The sequence below is a fragment of the Asparagus officinalis genome, unplaced genomic scaffold (assembly GCF_001876935.1).
Source record: "Asparagus officinalis unplaced genomic scaffold, Aspof.V1 AsparagusV1_Un151, whole genome shotgun sequence".
Taxonomy (NCBI): domain Eukaryota; kingdom Viridiplantae; phylum Streptophyta; class Magnoliopsida; order Asparagales; family Asparagaceae; genus Asparagus; species Asparagus officinalis.
In genome coordinates, this window is record NW_017972417.1 from 196,321 (window position 1) to 202,320 (window position 6,000).

The window sequence follows — 6,000 nt, forward strand, 5'->3', positions numbered from 1 at the left end:
TAAAAATAGAAAGTAAAAACAAAAATTAAACACTTACAATTTTAGTCTTCCCACTTGTAAGATAATATCTTCTTTATTATCTACTATATTTTACAAAGTACACTCTTACAAACTTTTTTACAATCACTCTCTTATTTCTTATATGTTTGAGTAATTCAATTCTTACAGTTTATCTATGTGAATTTTAGTTAATAAGAATGTAGAATTGATATATGTTCTTTCATTTCTATGATTGTTAATCTAACATGAAAGTATGTGCGACGTCACCAAAGTCCTGCAGTGTAAATCCCTGTTGTTGCCGGGATGACTTGGTTAAGGTAGTGTAAGTCGTTGACAGACATGCATGCTTTGGCGTTAGATTATAGTTAAAGAAAAGAAAGAAAAATATCTATTCTACATCCTTATTAAGTAATTTTTAGTAGATAACCTAGTAAGAATCATTATGACAGACATAGTAGAAAGCTCTTCTGATAAAAATCCAGGTATACTGGTAAGAAAGTAAAAAAACACACAATTAACAGAATATACTTCTGATATTGAATCTCTTAATAAGTGGACTATTCCATATGTTCCAAATAGAGAAATTTACAAAATTGGCTTTTTTGATTATAAATCCCTTGATTAATATAAAAACCCTAGAAAGAACTACTACAATTGATAGGGATGAACAAACTATCCAATTACTTGGACCGGTTGACATAGAACCTTATATAGAAAAATATAAGTATATTCATATAGGCTTAATACAAATAGTCTTTCAACCATTAACTTTACAAGGGTTAAACACATCTTTGTTAGTATGCTTAAGGGATATTATATGCTTAAATTGGACCTAATTATTAATGGGTATAATGGAAACTAGTCTTTGTAATGGACCTATTTATTTTAACGTATATCCAAATTTAAATCTATCATTGACAGACCCGAATATCTTAAAGGCAATAAGCCTGAACATAAAGACACATGGGTATACTTTTATACTAGGATCTGAGACAATTGCAATAACTTATAGATTGCATTATAAAATATTAAATATTTTAGCTCCTAAAGCTAAAATACATTCAAAGCCAGGAAAAACTATTCTGGTAGAAACTAATATTTTATCTTCCAATACTGCTATTAATAGATAGATAAAGTAGGATGAAATTAATTTCCCTGATAATTGGGTAATACCCAATGCTATCCAACCATTACCGGTTTTTAATCAATATGTAGATCAGATTGTTCAAACTAATAATGGGGAAGTAGAAATAACTTTTAACCCCTCTAGAATAGTTAGGTTATCAAACGTTGCAACTGCATCTAGAATTTGTATTTCAAGATCTGGATCTTATAAAACTAGTTTTGTAAAATGGTTAGATATATCTAATAATATTATTCCTCATGCATTATATAAAGAGAGAAATTCTCCTTCAAATTTAGAAGTTAGTTTTAGAATGAAATAATGAATTTTGAAGAAAACAGTTTTTTAAGAAAATTCCTGAATCATGAATTTCAACAAGAAAAACATAAAAATTTTAGAACATGATTTTTTAAGACCTTTAATAAAAATGAACAGTTAAACTGGAAAAATGAATATTATAGACAATTAAAATTAGAGAAAAAGTAGAATTTTTTATAACTTGGTTCATAAAGAATTATATTCAAAACCAACTAAATAAAATAAGTGTAATAGAAGAACACTTTAAACAGTGGAAAACCACTACGGGTAAAGTAATACGATCTATTTATCCTCCTATAGACTCTCTTTACCTAATAGGAGTTCATCCTTCTACTATAGAAGAAGTTTAACTTATCAATCTCATAAAAAAGGATGATAAGTCTATAAATTACTGTTATTATAATAGTCAAACCCTCATAAACTTGTTAATTCCCCTCTAATGAGATGATATGTATTCATGAAAACCCCCAACGTCAAATTTTTTCTGGAATTATCTTAAATGATAATAAAGAAAAGTGTTAAATACTGTTTTGCATGGGAATTTGTGCTAAGTTAATACTACACCTCTGGCACTTCAATCATTTTCATTGTTTCAAGATAGAGCATGATGCATAAAAGAAACAGTGGAAAACCAAAACAATATTACTTTTTGTTCCAAATATTAAGAAGTGATACAAGATAGTGTTGTTCTTATAAAAGGAATGATACAAAATCATGATCAGGGGCCCATCAATTAGATAGATGAGAGCTAGGACTTGACCGTTGAGAGCTCTTCCTCATGAGAAGCTCGCACCGTCGTTTCAGCTTTCCTCCTCAGCTCATCCTCATCTGGCGCCTTGGCAGTAGCATCCTTCTTGGCCTCCTCAAGCGCTTGAACCTCTTTGTGGTAATTTGCACAAGTTTCTATATTCTTGAGTGTGAGATTCTGCACAATAGATTCTTCTCGAGCAAGCTAGGCTTTTTCTCAAGCCACCTCTGCCTGTAGTCAGATGATAATCTCTTCTTTTCGAGTGATTGATTCTCGGGCAGTCTGCATAGCAGTGGTTGAAATAGTCAGCTCATCTTACCTCTGATCGCAATTGCTTTTGTAAATCTACAACCCGGATCTCCTTCTCAACCAAGTCTCTTTGAATGATTTCATACTGATGGGCCACCTCAGTTCGGATGTCAACAAGGGTTGATTCAATCCGAGCTTCAAGATCTACACGTCCTAAGTCTTCCAAAGCCTTTAAATAAGCTTCTAAGTGAGAGATGCTCTCTAAACAACGTTCAATACATTGAACGTCACCTAAACATTTGACGATGTTCAGACTGCTGGCCAAAAGAGGTATGAAATACTCAAATGTTCTCCGATCAGCAATGACGATCTTGACCACCTTCTTCATTACACTCTCTAAATGACCAAACGAGATCCTGAGCAAGTTAGGGACATCTACCGGGCTTAAAAAAGCAACGGGAGATGGCACTAAGGCCCCTAAAGTCACAAAGCTCGGCAAAAGGCTAGCAGGTGATTTCGGTGAAGAAACTGGAGAAGGAACTAAAATATCTAAGTGTGTAGGGCTTGAAGAGAGAGCCATAAGCGTGCCCGCTTGAGCTAAACTTGAAGCACTCCTAGCCTTCGTAAGAGAAATCTTGAAAGGAAGTGGCTTTGTTGATTGAGGAGTCGTTGTTGTTTGCATAAGTGACTGCTGCTCTGGTAGGGGAGTTGCGATTGTGGCCTCTTCAACCACCTGAGTCGGAGATCTTGCATATGACAAACAATCAGAATATAAAAAAAAGATGCGTGGGAGTTCAAGATGGACAACACTTACCTGTGGGTGAAATAGGAGTATAAGCTGATGCTTTGCCAGAAGAGAATGGTGGTAGGTTATCCAAATCACCATCGTCATCATTGTCGTTAGCTGAAGGGGTCTCATAGCATACATTCTCCTCGTCATCTGTTTCAGAAAGTTTAGGTGAGCCTGTGACGATAGCTGACTTGGAGATCAATTGTGTTGTTGGACTAGACCTTGTATCCCCTATTGGTGGCATTAGAGTTGAAGCAGAGGGGGGTTGGCTCTCGCTAAGCTTTCGTGTTCGACCATTGTAGATTCATCTACAGGAGGTCTAACTCCTTCATCTCTAGTGGTTGTCGGTGTGATTTCTTCTTGTGTAGCCTCTGTAATTCAAGTAACAACACTTAGAGCCTGACCCATGATTGTCATATCAATGGGGTCCATTGCTAGGATGGATTCTTCATCCTCAGCCATCGATTCTCCCTCTCCCTCTTCGTCAGGTGGATGATAAGAAGAAGTTCCACCTGATAAGGTTGGACCAGTTGAACGAAGTTCAGGTCGATGAGAGAGGCCTCTAGCAGATGATTCTTGTGCCTCCTCCCCTCCTATATGTACATCACGCGTCGACTTAAAAGCATCTTGCATGAGTTTTACTCCCCATGGACCTTTAGAAATAGGAGACCTAACCAATAATTTTTGGCAAACCCGTTTCTTATGTTGGTAAACTTCTTCTCTAGTGAGAGCTCTTTCACCTGTTGCTCTCCCTTTATGAGCCTCAGCTACTCTGGGTTCATCTGCCTGGGTCTCCTCGGTTGCCTTGCCTCCTTCCTCCTCAGTGGTTGTTTCCTCACAAGTTAATATTCGTCAATTCCCTTCAGACAAGACATTATGGACCCCCTTTTTGATTCATACATCCTTCTGATCTCTTTCAGACAAGAGGTGTTCAATTTGTACTTGAGGATCTAAGAAGCAGCATGATACCAAGCACAGAAGCCCATGGTAGTGAAGGAGTTAGGCGTTTTGTGGGGAAATTTGAATGTAGCTCCAATACCGTCAGCCACCGAATAATACTAAGCCCTGGCTCCTTCGTATAAGTTGCTAACGATTATGAGCTGAGGCCTGGGATCCCAACATATAGTTGATCATAGCCAAACTATTAGGCAAACTTGTAAGGCTGATAGGGCTCGATGAAACATTTACTACCTTGTCTGAAGAGGAGATAACTTGGTCTGACGTTGATCAGCCAACGAAAGACACCTCCACTCAGTTTTGTGAAACCATTGGGGCCCTTCACATCCTAAAAAGTTTCACCATAGCCTCCACCTTCAAAGTAGGGGAAATAGTGAAAAACATGGTAGTTGAGATCCCTTAATAGAATTTGTCAGACCTTAACCATATACGTCCCTTCCCACTTAGCTATTTTGAGTCGTTGCACTAGTGGAATAAAAGAGTCACCTTAGGGAGAAGCTACACTCATCAATGAAGGGCAATGTAAGACATACCAAGCTATTAAGTAGGTATATGGCATTGGTACGCGCGGGTTGGGAGTTTTGAACATCTTCTTCTCACCAGAGCCCGTCTCCTTAACTTGAACAAAGTCAAGAGCCAATTCCCATAAACCATTTTGCAAGCAACCTACCATAGCCGAGAGAAGGTTTAAGGGTTGCCCGTGATCCAGAAGAACAATAGGATAGACCACTTCTGCGGCGAGAGCATCTATCAGCCTGGTGGGAACGACACACCATTTCAACCACAACATTAATAATCCAGCAAGTAAAGACACATCAGAGATGTGATATTAAGCTTGATAGTGGAATCTATCAAACTCAGTATAAGCTGGGAAAACATCCTCTTTGGTCTCATTAGCATAATGAGCGGTGACAGCATCAATACGGGCCTCAATGTCAGTGGGAGTGGTGACAGCTAGATGGGATACTAAAGCTCCCTTGTGGTTTAGATTTCGGAACAAGTATTCCACCCATGATACATTTTTAACACCGCTTCCTCATACTTCTGTCAGCTGAGAATAGATGTAGAAATGACACATCACTTTTCACAAGGTCGCATAGATCTCAGGAGTAGCTGTTCTTAAAATCTTGAGTTCTCTCACTCCTAGAATGAACTCTTCATATGGTAGCTCTCCAAAGGGTAGACCGAAAATTTCATACATCCTGCAGAGAGCAAAGCCCAGCTCCTTAACAGGAGTGAAGAAAGTGCAAGTCTCTGGGTTGTACCACTCCAATATAGCAAAAAATTTACAATGGCTCTAAGTGATACTATACCGAGTGGCCATCACAGAATCTCCAAGGCCAGACTTAATAAGTGGTGCCTTCAACTCCTCTAAGACAAAATTCATCATCCGGGTCCACCACCCCACTTCTGAAGAATGCACCTATCCAGAAGATGTGAATTCTTGTGCGGGAAATTCTCCCTTCGTCGTAATAAATCTTCTGACAAAGCCCAGCTCCTTAACAGGAGTGAAGAAAGTGCAAGTCTCTGGGTTGTACCACTCCAATATAGCAAAAAATTTACAATGGCTCTAAGTGATACTATACCGAGTGGCCATCACAGAATCTCCAAGGCCAGACTTAATAAGTGGTGCCTTCAACTCCTCTAAGACAAAATTCATCATCCGGGTCCACCACCCCACTTCTGAAGAATGCACCTATCCAGAAGATGTGAATTCTTGTGCGGGAAATTCTCCCTTCGTCGTAATAAATCTTCTGACAAAGCCCAGCTCCTTAACAGGAGTGAAGAAAGTGCAAGTCTCCGGGTTATACCACT